General features: G+C 35.2%; 1 pseudogene; it reads left to right on the plus strand.

The window, feature by feature from the left end:
* Positions 1-13,465: 13,465 nt before the first annotated feature.
* LOC149016514 (anthocyanidin 5,3-O-glucosyltransferase pseudogene) lies at positions 13,466-14,888 on the plus strand (annotated as a pseudogene).
* Positions 14,889-15,786: the final 898 nt, after the last annotated feature.

Consider the following 15,786-nt stretch of genomic DNA (forward strand, 5'->3'; position numbering starts at 1 on the left):
ATTTTTATTAAGCAACTGTTCTTTTTTTCGAAATAAATTTATTTAAGGGGAAAAATCTATGGATTTGCTCCGTTCGCTAGGAGGAAATCTCCACTGAGTAGTCACACGTAAACATTTTAATCTAAAGGCACTTATTGATTTATTTAACCTAGATTAAAATATTCCACATGATTAAATTTCATAACTCATTAGCACTTATTGATTTATTTAACCTAGATTAAAATATTCCACATGGTTAAATTTCATAACTCATTAAGACTCCTCGTGATATTTCCTCAAGGGAGAATATTCAAACTTGGCAAAATCCTCTCCTTATATGGAGAGAAGAATTTTCAATCTACATAGCTGGATGTTTCGTCTGATTTAAAAACAAAATCCTCATTTTTACAAAAGCAAAGTAAAGAGAAATTTTAATTTTTGGGATTTTCCTAGATCTTCTTTTTAGATTAAACACATGTCAAACATCCAACTATGTAGATAGAATTTTTTCCTTTGACGTGGGTAGAACATTCAGACCTACAAAAAACCGATACTTAGGAAATTTAACAGTTCTTCAAGCTAATGAGTGAAAATAGACCACGATGCGCAATCAACCAGGTCTTCTTTGCTAGTTGATCAATGATTACATTGATCTGCCTAGAAATGGATTTTTATCGCCTCCATTTGTGTCAGGCTAGAGTTTCCTCCTGTAAGTCTGACACAAACCGGAGCGGATAAAAATCCGTCCTCAAATGCTTAATGTCTTCAATTATGGGCTGGGCCTTTTCAAGAAGGGGGCTGTTGGGAAAGAAAAAACGTATTTAACCATCTTGAACGTTAGAAAGAATTTTGAAAACATATCGATTTCTATGGTGAGTCAATTGTTCTTTTTTTATAAATTTTACGTAAACTAAAATAGAAAATTTATTTATCACGGGATGTTTCATAAATGCACTATTCATTTTGTTCCAACGGATGTTTATCTCCAGTGTTTGACCTACTTGGCATTAAGTTTAAATTTTGAACTCTTCAACAATTTGTGACCAAGTTGAATGTTAAATTTGAAGGTTCCCATAGAAGATTCATAATCTCGGTATCGTTCCTTTTTCACATCTTAGTCTTTTTTTTGGTAATTCCTTAGTTCTTTTTTACATCTTAGTAAGGATGTAAACAGATAATCGAAGAAAATTCGAATTTGATTTGTGTTTATATCCGTTCAAAAGCATCAAACTTTGATTTTTTCGAATTCGGATTTGAATTTGGATGACCCGATTAATAATTGGATGGGGATTCGATTTGAATTTGGATAATCTGACTAATATTCGAGTATGTCAATTTTAAGTCGGATACTATTCGATTTGATTAGATATTTGACAAATACTATTTGTGATTCTGTATTAGGTTAAAGTTTAATTTTGGGGAATACATCATTATCCCTTCATTAATTTTCATTTATATTAACTAATTATATTAAGCTAACAATAATTACTCTAACCGGATGTTGGATATTCAAACTACATCCGGATATTTTTATCCATCCGATTACTTTGAATTTGGATCGAATATTATCTAAAAATTTGATTGTCTTAAGGGTCTGTTTGGTTACATGAGTCTGGAGATTTCAAATCTATAGATTTCAAATCTATAGAATCATAATTTATAAAATTAAATGTTTGGTTGTGAAACGAAATCTATGAATTCATCTTAAAAAATTATTTGATAAACATGATTTTTGTGAATGTGCAAATGTATAGCTTTTTTGAAATCTCTGGATTTCGCCCCTTACCCATTAATCTATAGATTCACGTTTTTAGTGTAAAAATGTGAATGATTTTTACAACCAAACAAGTATAATTCTCAGATTCATGAATCCAGAGATTTGAGATTTGAAATCTCTGGACTCATGTAACCAAACAGGCCCTAAACAAATTGGAATTTGGTTATAAATTTACATATATGACGGATATCAGACTCGAATTAGGATAATGTGTTTAATAATCGGATTCAGATTAAGATGTTACTATATTCAATTATTAATTCAAGCCCTTTACATCGCTACCTCTTAGCCAATGAGAGATAAGTCACAACTTTAATAGAAAATTTTCTTGATTTATTGTATTGATAAGGTTAGTTAGAAAATGTTCTACATAAGTAGAATTTGATTTTTAAAAGAATTAACTTAACCCATATTTTGATGCCTATCTTTGGAGCAAACAAACAATTTGATGAAAACTATATCTAAGTTTCCCTAGCACCATTTGTTTGCTGGAATAAAGGTGGGTAGGAAAAAGTTTGAATTTTTTTGGGAAAATTACATGATTAGCAACAATTAGGTTTATGTTTACAAAACCAACCACTGAATGTTTGACTCAACAAAAATAATTTATTCTAGAGTTTAAGTTTACAAAACTAACCAAAGTGATATTACTTGCTCATTAAAATTTATTTTGACTGTTTTACCCCTCCATTTCTTTCGCATTTATTGTTGTTGCCACTGGCATGCCGTAACCCGAGTCCAACCTTTCTTCTTCCTCCTATCCTGCAATCCTCACCTATCTTCCTTTTTTCTTATTCCCAGAACTTGCAAGCTCCATTTCACCCACTTCACCTATTCTACATTTAGGAAGACTTGCTAAAGCTCCAAAATCCATAAAAAAATTTCCCATAAATCTATTTGACTGGGCGCTGGACCGAAACAGGGTTTATAATGATGATCTCATAGATGGTGAAGTCATTAGTTTATCTGATAATGGAGTTGCGCACAAAAATGCATATCTCCAGAAATCGCTAGGAACTTGGGCATAAAAAACAATCACTATAAAACCCTAATTCAAAACCAAATCTATTGTTCTTCATTCTCTTTCACCTGTTGCTTCTCAGAAGCACTCGAGAAAACCCTATCATCCATGAGTACAGATTTATTTAAATTCCATTCCATTCCATTAAGAGGTAGATCTCATAGGACTTGGGAAAGATAAATATTTGATCCTAATTTTATGTTAATTTATTTTGTATCGTTAATAAAATGAGAATAAATAAGATAAATAAGGATGATGTTCTACACAGAATTCTTTCAGAAGGGCCAGACTGAAACACCTTTCTTTTGGTGCCGACCTTGGAGTAAAGATTTGTTGAGCAGCTGCTAGCAATGAGATAATGAGATTTGACGGAGTAAAGGTTTCCAAAGGAGCAGAAACAAGGAAGAGTATGGAGGTATAAAACTGAAGAAGAGGCTCTCAGCCTTCCACCTTCTGAAATGGAGGCTTTGCAAGAGGAGGAAAGAAGGTATAATTGTCCAAATAAATTGTTAGATGGGTGATGGAACTGTTTTGGTTAGTTTTGTAAACCAAAACTCAAGATAAGCTATTTTTGTTGAGTCGAACAAACAGTGGTTAGTTTTGTAAACATTAACCTAATTGTTGCTAATCATGTAATTTTCCCAATTTTTTTCCCCCTCATGAAATCTTAAAGTGTGGTTTATTTGATTTTCTGGGGGTAAAAAAGTTGGCAGACAAGCTTCTTTAAATAAAGAAAGCTTAGAGGAAAATGAATGACAACTTTATTTGAAAATCATGAAGTGTAACCCATGCAATGATGATTGATCATGGGAAAACGAATGACAACTTTATCTGGCTTAGACTAGGCTTAGGGGTTTGGATTTTGCTTGGGGTGAGTGATAAAACATGGACAGACGGATCGTTGAAAATCAACTGTCAAGATTTTGTTGAGATCAAAATCTCGATCGAGATCTTGACTCGACGGCTGAAAATTTTGCTTAATAGTTTTGCACATTTATAGTGCTGAACCCAAGCAAAATCAGAGGAGTTTAGACTCTAGAAAGAGTTGAGAGAAACAAAAGAGCCAACTTTGAGGGACATACACTGGAGGTCGAGGAAGAGTACACCATGCATGCCAATGGTTGATTAGTAGAGCGGTTAAAAGCCCAACTTCCCACGGGGAAGTCTTTGGTTCGCAACCATCCGGCGGCACCTATATTAGTAATATTCCCCTCACCATATAGATAAACTCTTTGGATTCAAAAAAAAAAAAAAAAAAAAAAAAAAAAAAAAAAGAGTATACCATGCAACACAAAGTATGTACAAACAGACAAGCTTATGAGTAATAGGTTTCCAAGCCTCAAGGTAGATCAGCTACAGCTGCCAAAATTACCCGGACTTCAATGCTGCACATTTAATGCACAACATGTGAAGCCGAGGTTTCGATATTGACCCCAAAATTACAATCATACCGAGGTTTCGATATTGACCGTCAACTTCACGGTTAATGCGCATCACTGGAGCTCGACCCCAAAAGTACAATCATCTAAAGTTTCTAACAAGATAAGTACTACTATCACATCATTAACTGGAGTAAGTCAGAATAAAAGGATAATCACAACATCTGAAAACAACAACTGCCATACCAGATTTGGACCTTGCTTGGGTCCAGCGCCATAAATGCGCAGGACCATCAAGCCATGCACTTTGGGCAGTGGGATCGGAATTTCGGTTGAAATTTCGATCTCGATTGTCGAAATTCAATGGTCGAGATCGAAATCTCGATCGAAATTTTGGCTTGATGATAAATGCGCAGAATACAAGCTTTTTCAACCAGATTTACCAAGTTGCAATTGCAAATCAATCCTTTTCGGAAGGCTCATCATTTCCAGATAAGTATCTTTATCCTCGGTGGTATAGAATGAAATAACAATAAAAATGTGCAGATCCAACATTTGAGGCCAAACCAAGCGCAGTCTTGCCTGCATCAAAATTACTAGTGTGCTTTCCCAGTTCAACCAACCATCCTCTCAATCTAATCCTTTGCAAACCAATCATTGAGATGATAAAAACTCACACAAATTTCATATGTTACTGAAAAGATGATGAGTCCTACAGACCAAGAATTACCCGAAAAAATTAATTTTCAGACAGGGAGGAGGGTGATAGGGGTATGTAATCATAACAGAAAATTTTATAGATAACTTTTTCATCCATAACTACATTTTGGTTCCTTAGTATGTTTAGTTTACTCTTTAGTCTTTAGCATGTTTCATAGAAGCAAAATTCTGCTCAGTGGCAAAGTTGAAAGTGTAACGATCAAAATTTGGGCAAAATGATCCCTTGCTAAGAAATTTCCTTTAAAATGCAACTACAAGTCAGCAAAGTCAATTAGCAATAGAAATTCTATAAGGGATCTCAATTAATTCAATAGAAATGAGAAAATTAGAAAATCATAGAACTAAAAAAATTACTAGTTATCGACTAATTCTATGATTAAATACTCACTCTTCTCTCCTTCTTAGTCACCTAAACGCCAAAGTAACTACTATAATAAAGCTAGTGCCATGCAACTGACATATTTCATACCATATGTTGCGTTGCACTTATGATGCTCAAAGTCCATTACAAAATCTCAAGTTGCTTCCTCACTTCAGTAGGAAAAAAGCCTCAAGATTTCTAAATTCAGTTGTATTTGAGAAGCTCACACCCTGCTTTACTGTGTTTCTCAGATGCATCTCAGCTGAGACAAGTTCCTGCCAGCTTTTTGTAGATGATGAAACTTCCATGTAACATTTGCAAAGCTGTAATGAAGCATCCACACTTTTTTTAATCGGTTAATATTGCTCTATGGTATGACCGTGTACGGAATTTACTCACAGAGAGAAATTTTTTAATAAAAGAAGGAACATGTAGCACTTTAGATAAATTAAGAGTTTTTGAAGGAGTTGATAGAAGCGCTTCCAATATTTTTTAGATACAAACCTTAGCCATTAGCAATGTGAAGTTGATTAGTATCATGGTGAGGCATTATCGTATCCATGAGGGTTACATTTGATGTAACATGATGAGCAACACCTGAGTCAGAGTGCCAAGAAGGATCAAATGAAACCATGGGTGCTACCAAGAAAGCTTTTGGGGAATAATTCAGCTTAGAGGCATTGGCACTTGGTGCATAGTGAAGATAACATTGCACTGCTGTATGATTAATTTTGTTGCAAATCTAAAAAGCAATTATAGGGATAGGAGGAGAGGGGGAAGATGCGTTGCATGTCTACTATGATTGGAATAACCTCGAGCTCGTCCTCTGCCATAGTTGTGAGAGGGGCCACATTTTCGGTTAAAGGGTTGAGGGGGTTGATTTGGTAGATAGATTAACTTCTGATGAAGCCAAGTCAAGTTGTTGTCTTGTTTGATGTTTGAAGATTTATTGATTCAGTAAAAGACCTATGAAATCATCAAGGGAAAGAGGGTCGAGACGGGAGGTAATAGAGGTGGCAAATGATTCATATTCATGGCCTAAGCTATAAAGCATTGTGAAGATAATATTAGCATTAGAAACTGAGTGAACATCAACAACGAAAAAGTCAACAATAGGTTTAATATTCTGAACATACCTGGCCATAGAAGAGTGGCCTTTGCGAATTTGCAAGAGTTGGTATTTCAGTTGCACCATGCGTGCTTGGCCTTGGGAGGCATAAGTTCTTTGGATTAGGACAAATCCTTGTATATATAAAATAACTATTCATCAACTTTTAAGGGGTTTGCTTTGTTTGTAAAATACAAAAAGCTTAAGAGATCAAGAGTTTGATTCTCTCTGAGACCAGGGATGAAATCCTGCCATATATTTAAATTATCTATAAAGCTACTGTGAGGATGTTGTTGAAGTGAATGTAAATTGGTCCGGATGAACCTAAGATTTAAGAAAAAGAAAAAAGAAAAAAAAATTATCCCTCCCCTTATATAAAGTTTATGAGTTTCAAATAGAAATGACTTATTCACTTGTTATTGACTTGAGATGGTTGAAGTTTGGGGGAAAAGAATATTGACTTTAAATATTTAGGCTGATTTTCTAAAAACATTGATAACACACAGACTTAGTGAACAGGGGCGGACCTATGGAGGGGCCGAGGGGGGCCATGCCCCCCCCACCAGTTTTTTAAAATTTTATACAAATTCCCTTAATTCTCTTGATTTTTTCTGATTTTTTCTCTTATCGTATGTTAAATGTCACTATTTGACCCCTCAATATTGAGAAGAATTTTTAAAAGTAAAATAATGGATACAAATGTCATTCCTAATTAAAAACTAATTCTTCAATCCTTATTTATTCTCCCCGCTCTTCTCTCTCATCTTTTCTTCCTATTTATTCTTATTTATTCTCTTCTGTTTCTATAAACGTGGTTAAAGGAATTTAAAAAAAAAAAAAAAAAATTCTTATTAGGTATTCAATAATCAAAATATCATTCTTAATTAGAAACTAACTCTTCAATCCTTATTTATTCCCTCTTATCTTATCTTTTTTTCCTATTTATTCTCTTCCCTTTCTTTTTTCCTATTTATTTTCTTCTCTTTCTATATAAGCGTGGGTTAAGAAAATTATCATTTCTCTTTTTTTTTTAATTATATTTTTTATTTGATTTTATATTCTATGTTTCTTTATTTCTTCTGCAATTTTTGTTATTTGATTTTGTATTGTGAATATAATGTCTATAGTTAGTAGGTAACTAATTACCATTGATTTGCATCTCTTACCTATAAAAAAAATTTGTAAAAAATTTGGTTTACATCTTTTAACAAAGAAAATTTTGGCTTGCATCTAACTTTTTAGGTCATGTGTATAAATATATTTTTTATATTGTTGCATTAATTTTACTTATATTTTGTGGGAAAAAATCATTATCAATAATTTTCTTTTTCAAATACGTAGACCCCACAAAATATATGTGGGTCTATTTTTTAATATAATAAAATAATTTAGAGATAGAACCCCAAATGGGTCTTATAAGTGCCTACACAATATGTGTGGTAAAAAACCATTAGTGGTTCCCCAACATGAACGTTATCTAGCTTTCATTATTCGGCTACCCAATATTACATCCTAGTTTCACCCCTGATGTCAAGCATCTAACAATGTGGATTGGAATTTGCCGATATGACAACCATTGCTTCTCTGATGAGAATATGTTGAAATGACTACTTTCTTCTAATGATCACATAAACATGGCCACTATGCGATATCTAGTTCATGGATGATTCATAGGAATTTAACACATTGAATAAAGATGTTTGCTTCAGTTTGTACAAAGAAACAAAAATAGAAAAAGAATTTTCTTTATAAATATATTCATATTTACTATGTTGGTTTCTGCAGTATTTTCTACCTTGGGTCTCCGCTATGAGCAATGCCATTCATGGTTTTTGCTAGGGTAGCAAACTTCATATACAGACAAATTATAACTCGAGGCCATTTATTATTATTATTTTTTAAGGAAAGGTAACTTTATTAAATTAATAAAAAAACATTAGAATAAAATGTCTTATCATTTGCATGAGACTAAAAAATATTTGCTAATGTTTAAAGAAGAGCATTAGGACTTAAAAGAAATTTTCTACATGGATTGTTCAAAGCAAGCCAAGAAATCAACATAATAGTTTACTTCCCTCACAAGATGTTCAAGAATGATTTTTATATAGACAAAGTAAGAATGAAAAATCATAAAAAGAAAGCCCAAACATCTATTCCCTCACAAGATGTTCAAGAATGATTTTTATATAGACAAAGTAAGAATGAAAAATCATAAAAAGAAGAGCCCAAACATCTATATTACAATATTCATGAATACATTATTGTTTTTCTACCCAAAAATAAAAAATAAATAAAACACGATAATTTTTTTTGAACTGAGTTCAAAAAAACCCTAATTTTAATGAAATATGATAAAGGATATGAAATCTTCCTCCTCTATCATGGAAGACATGCTGATAATGATGATGTTTGCAACTAGTAATAGAAGTATTAGTCGATCCTCCTTATGCTAATCCTTATGCATAAGGGCAGGACCACCGGAGATAGAACTTTACTAATACAACATTACTGATAATTGATAGAACACTACTCATAATTAATGAAACGAAAATTGGAAAATATAGAGACGAGAGACAATTGGAGACGGAGATCCTGATGATGAAAGGAAGAACACGACTTCTTCCCTTGTTGCTACCGTTGAAGAAGTAACGGCAGATTGAGAACCAGCTTCCTCCAATTAAGAAAAACAAGCTGCAGATTACCAATCTATCCTGTAAAGTGAGGGTCCTTTCCACTCTGGACTGCACGAATGAGAGTCAGCTTCCTCCAAACAAGCCAACCAAGTTGCAGATTAGCAACTTATCCTGTAAGTTATATTTGCGTACCTGTGGCTGGTTGCTCTCTTCCTTTGGTTTCATCACCATGGATTTGAGAAGACGATCAGAGAGAGGATCAAATAGAAGATGTAAGTAGAGAGACCGCTTCCAAGTTTATATAGAGAATTGAACCCCGTAGAGTTGAGGTGGTTCACCATTCCTCATGATTTGTGTGCTAGCAATTTGGGGTTGGTTATTAAACAAAATCATGTTTTGAACGGCTAGATTTAATAAAATTCCCAACTGTGGATAGCAAAATCCAAATTTATGAGAGTGTAACCGTTTTTTGAGTTATTGTCTGTAGGTTTGATTTTTTCTGGTATTGTGATCACATCTAAACTCTTCAGAAAACGGGGGAACAAAAATAAATTCTAAAAGAAGATCGAGAATTAAGTTTACACCCGATGTCTCTCTTTGCTAATGGGAGATGAAGAGCCACGGTTTATTTGTAAATTTCTTTGATTTATTGTATTGATAAGGTTACTTAGAGAAAGTTTTATGTTAGTAATAGAATCTGATTTTGAAAAGATTTTACTTAATTTATATTTTTATTAAGCAACTTCTCTTTGAAATAAATTTATCTAGGGCGCGCAAAATCTTTGTATTTGCTCATTTCCTTGGAGGAAATCTCCAATGAGTGCCAAGTAAAGATGAGACTTAGCCACAGGTAAACATTTTAATATTTAGAATAAAATATTTTATATGGTTGAATCCTATAAATCATTAAGACTCTTCGTGATATTTCCTCCAAGGAGGGGATTCAAACTTGGCAAAATCCTCTTGTGGTAGAGCTGTGATCAGACCTGCAAAAAACCGATGCTTGGGAATTTTAATAGCTCTTCAAGCTAATTAACGAGTGAAAATAGACCACGATGCACAATCAACAAGGTATTCTTTGCTAGTTGATCAGTACGTGATTACATTGATCTGATTTCCAATTAACATGTCCTCAAATGCTTAATGTCTTCAATTATGAGCTGGGCCTTTTCCAGAAGAGGGTTATTGAGCTATTAAAAACATATTTGCCTGTCTTAATTGTTCGAAAGAAATTTGAAAACATCTCGATTTTTATGGTGAATAAAATTTTTTTTTTGTAAACTTTTCATAAACCAAAATAGAAAATTAATTTATCTTGGGATGTTTCATAAATATACTTTTCATTTTGTTCCTACGCATGTTCATCTCCCATATTTGACCAACTTGACATTGAGTTAAATTTTGAATTCTTCAACAAGTTGTGAGTGAGAGTGGCGGAGCCACGTAGGACTGAAGGGGGCCATGGCCCCTGGATTTTTGAAAATTAAAAAAAGCCTACATATTTTCCTAATTTTTGTCACCTTTACGTGTGAAATATCACTATTTAGCTCCCCTCCAAAATTAAAAATAAAAATTTAAGATATAGATGATGGTACAAATGTCATTCTTAATCATAATCAAATGGTTATCATTAAATCCCTAGTTTTAAGGAATAAAGGGTTAAATTCTAATTAAAAACTAACTCATTATCCATGAATTTCTCCCTATATTCTCTCTTATATTTTCATTTCTATTTATTCTCTTATGAATCTCTTCTTTTATTCCTATTTCTTCTCTCTCTTTTTTCTCAGACTCTCACAAAATATTGGAGAAGTTAGCAGACATTGGAATTTTCCGAAATCTTCTTCACAGTTATCATTATTCACTCTTTTTTATCAAATTATTCCTCTCTCTCTCCCACTCACGAATTTCTAGTATTTATTTCATAAAGTATATATTTTTTTTATTTAGTTGTTCTTTCTTTCTCCTAAAATTTGATTCTACTAATAGCAATTTGAATCTCGTTAGAATTCAGCCATTGATTTTATCAGATCTAATCATAATCATTGATTTTTTTTTTAATCCTTAAACTTTTTCCTAAAATTTCATTCCTATTAATGGAAATTCAAATCTTGCTTAGAATTTCAACTTAATTACCTAAAATTTTAATTTAGGTCCCACAAGTCAAAATATAATAAAATTTGATGAGATGTGACCCATGGTGGGTCTCGCATTGGCCCAGGTATATTCGACCCCCCAATGTTCAATCCTGGCTCCACCCCTGCTTGTGCGTATTATCTCGATGGATATGTGCATGATGACCGCGTGTTGCAACTGGATGTTGCCAAGCTTCTACTAGATTTTATTCAATTAATCTTGAATTATGCTGGTGGTAGGGCTTATTTTAAAACCTAGATGTTTAAAGATAAGTATCTATCTCATAATACCCCAGCTATGACATATGGTGACTGTTCAATTTGTTGTGATTTTATATCTCATTGAAAAGAAATAAAAAAACTTCAGCTATTTCCAACAACGTGAGTGCTTAAGGTTCCTGAGTGTGTGTATTACAATTAATCTTTGTTTTTTAATAAAAATATGACCTTGGTTACATGAGTCTGGAGATTTCAAATATCTAGAGATTTCAAATCTATAGATTTCAAATCTATGGAGTTATAATTTATAAAATTAGATGCTTGGTTGTGGAATGAAATTTGTGGATTCATCCTAAAAAATTATTTGATTGACGTGATTTTTGTGAATGTACAAATGTATAGCTTTTTTGAAATCTCTGGATTTCACCCCTTACCCATAAATCTACAGATTCACGTTTTTAGTGTAAAAATGTGAATCTCTAGATTTCATGAATCTAGAGATTTTTACAACCAAACGGGTAAAATTCTCAGATTCATGAATCCAAAGATTTGAAATCTCTAGATTCATGTAATCAAAACGGCCCTAAATGAGTCTGGAGATTTCAAATATCTAGGAATTTCAATTCTATAGATTTCAAATCTATGGAGTCATAATTCACAAAATTGACTGTTTGGTTAACTGAACATGTGGATGAAATCTGTGGATGAAATCTGTAATTTTTGTGAATAAAAAAATGTTTGGCATTTTTATAGTAGGGATGAAATCATTGGATTTCACCTCATACCCATAAATCTACATATTCACGTTTTTAGTATAAAAAGATGAATTTCTAAATTTCATGAATCCAGGGATTTTTACAACTAAATGGGTATAAATCTTGCATTCATGAATCCAGAGATTTCAAATCTCTAGATTCATGTAACCAAACAGGCCCTAAAAGATGTTTTAATTGAGCAAAATATGTGGACTAGTATGTGATGCGTCTAAAATCTGCTCAGCTCTTAGATCTCCTAAGGATGACCTGCAAAAACGAAAGTCAGATGTGGCCCAACCGCTGGGATCGGGAGTCCACCTCCGAAGGCTAAGTCAGTTGATGAACTTAATCACAAACGGCTCTGTTAGGTCACAGAGCTAAGGAATGAATAACGAGAATACGATTCAGATTGTATGTATCTGTGAATGAGTATTCGTTCATCCTCTACCTTGTGGGTAGGTGATGTCTTATATAGAGTGTACCTTCAAATCTTCTTCGTTGGATGTATTTGAGCCTTCCTCGGATAGTCGTTGGATCTTAACAGATAGATCCGTTGAGCGATAGATCTCTACTAGGTTGGACTAGTAGATGACTCCTTTGATAATACAATCGTTATATGGTAGTAATCCTTATAATAGTGATGAGTGACAGCCGCCAAATATTATTAGCCGCTTTTAGGTTGATTAGCCTATTCCGATCATATCGGATTAGGGCGTGTCTGTGGCTGAGTTAGTTTCCTTCCTTAGCAAGCTATCTCCTGGACCCGGCTCACTCGGAAGCGGATTCCTTTCGTCCCAACTGGAGTCGAGGGTCGAACCAAGACTGAACCAGCTTCGTTTATATTTTCTCCATATCAGTATGAAAGACTTAATCAGTGCCGTGTCTAATTGTTTAACCTGTCTTATACCTATGATTTATGGGTTAATTATCGACTCCATCATAAGTATTCAGGGCTCTAAATATAATCATGCTTCAGTACCCAAATTTTTTTTTATTCCCATGGTTATAACAAAAAGTGACAAGTTAGGTAACTTTCCTCTAGACGAGTTGGGTCGTTACTTTATAAAAGCTCTTCCTTGCAGCTGCTCAGAATTAGTCATGAAGATTTTCAAAGTCAAGGAATGCAGTGACGTTTTGGCTCTCGTAAACCGGCTCCACACATTCACCCCCATAGATCAAGTGCCATACATCACCAATCCTTTCGAGATCGCCTGCCTTTGGTAATTAATGGGCACCATCGCTAGTCAATAGCAAGCTCATTTTATAAAGATTTTCAAAGTTGACGAATGTAGTGACGTTTTGGTTTATATTTAAAGACTCTGCGAAGAAGGAAAACCATAGTAAGGGTCCTAAGGGAAGACAGAGGAAGAAGAGAAAAATGGAAGGGACCGTAGTGCTGTACCCGATGATGGGCATGGGACACCTTGTGCCAATGGTGGAGCTTGCCAAGCTCATCCTCCACCACCACCACAATCGTCTTTCTGTCACCATGCTCATCCCATCGGGCGCTGGCAACACCCCTAAGACCACCGCCTTCCTCCACCAAATCTCCAAAACCACCACACACTCAATTACATTCCACCACCTTCCACCTCTCTCTGTGAAACCTTCTAATTCGTTCCCTGTAGAACTCTTTCGCCTCAACAACCCAAATGTCCACCACGCTCTCCAAACTATCTCGGAAACCTCCAGGGCTCGAGCCTTTGTCATAGATATGTTCGCTACTCCTGCAATGGATGTGGCATCTGAACTTGGCATCCCTACTTACTACTATCTCACCGGTGGTGCTGTCTTTCTCTCCTTTTTTTCTCAATCTTCCAGTCCTTCAAAACCAGATCACCAAAAGCTTCAAAGACATACCCACTACCCTTCTTCACTTCCCTGGCTTGCCCTCCATGCCGGCCTCATACATGCTGCAACTGGTGCAAGATCGAGAGGGTCAATTCTACCAAGACTTCGTAGAAATTGGATTAAACCTGCGCAGATCAAAGGGAATTCTGGTGAACACCTTCGATAGTCTTGAGTCATCATTGATCAAAGCTATCACTGATGGTTTATATGTACCAGATGCTCCAACACCCCCTGTTTATTGCATCGGACCATTGATAGCAGGCCCGAAGAATCGAAATTCCGAGGATGAAACTGTAGATCCTAGCTTGACATGGCTTGATGCACAACCAAAGCAAAGCGTGGTGTTCTTGTGTTTTGGAAGTGGAGGTGTGTTCTCGGCAGCGCAGGTGAGGGAGATCGCTATTGGGTTGGAAAAGAGCGGTCAGAAGTTTTTGTGGGTTGTGCGGCAACCGGTCTCTAAGGACAATAACAAACACCTGGCTTTCGAACATAAAGCAGACCCAGATTTGGAAGCTCTATTACCGCAAGGCTTTTTGGATAGGAACAAGGAGAAGGGTCTCGTAGTAAAATCATGGGCACCACAAGTTGAGGTGCTAAATCATGAATCGGTGGGTGGGTTTGTGACTCATTGCGGGTGGAACTCGGTGTTGGAAGCGGTATGTGCAGGAGTGCCTATGGTGGCTTGGCCTCTTTATTCCGAGCAACGTATGAACTCTGTGTTTTTGGTGGAAGAGATGAAGTTGGCAATGCAAATGGAAGAAGGGGAAGATGGGTTAGTGAGTGCAGCCGAGGTCGAGAAACGGGTGATAGAATTGATGGAATCTGAAGAAGGGAAAGTGCTTAGGGAGCGGAGTCAGAAATTTAAGAAAGAGGCCATGGCTGGTTGGTCCCATGATGGTTCTTCTATGGTTGCTTTCATGAAGCTGGCTGAGTCATGGACCGATCAATGAGAACCCGGATGACTCAAAGCCGTTTGGCAATCTGATCATGTAGGAATTCTTATGTAAAAATACAACCTCAACAATTCAGGTTCACATCTTCTACAATTCCTATCTTCTGTATTTTCCTGTAATCTGTATTTAGGGTTGTGACACGTAGCAATAATATCCAACTGTCATAGTTAAAATCCAATTAAGAATTGAATCTAATGAATTCATAAAATTTCTCTTAATTTTAGGGATTTATGAAATTCAGTTCCTAATTGGGTTCCAAGCGACCAGCTCATCTTCGATCTATTGAGTGCGAAAAGTTCAGTTTGAGTGGCCATGAAATAGTGTCACAGAGATTCATTATTCGATCACCATCCTTGGTTACTATTTTGTCAAGCCAAAAATCCATCCGACCATCCCCTAGTTGGTGTTTTATCAAGCCAACAGAGGCTCAACGAGTTTGACCTTGCTTGGGTCCTGCGCAATAAATGCACAGGACCATCAAGCCATTCACTTTGGGCGGTGGGATCGGAATTTCGGCTTGATGATCCTGTGCATTTAATGTGCAGGATCCAAGCTTGTTCGCAACAAGTTGACAAGAAGTAACCATAGTGCATATGCTCACTGATAAACATGTTCCTTCACCTACAACAAACTCGGTTGGAACAAAGATTAGAGATGATAGGTGAAGTCTCCGCTAGAGTTGCAAAGAGAAGAGTGGATTTGGGGTTTCATTATGGGGCATAGTTTTGTTAAACTTCTTTTCGGAATGAAAAACAAGTTTTAGTTGTTTTGCAAAACCTTCTTTTTTAGCAAGATTTACCATTTTCGTTTTTCTAGGATACAAAAACTCAAACACATTTCAACTGTCTTCTATTCTCACAGCATATGAAAACAAGAAAAACAGTTTTTGGGAGAA

This window comes from Hakea prostrata, chromosome 5, assembly GCF_041222555.1.
Source record: "Hakea prostrata isolate BN-2017 chromosome 5, UWA_Hpros_2, whole genome shotgun sequence".
Classification (NCBI taxonomy): Eukaryota; Viridiplantae; Streptophyta; class Magnoliopsida; order Proteales; family Proteaceae; genus Hakea; species Hakea prostrata.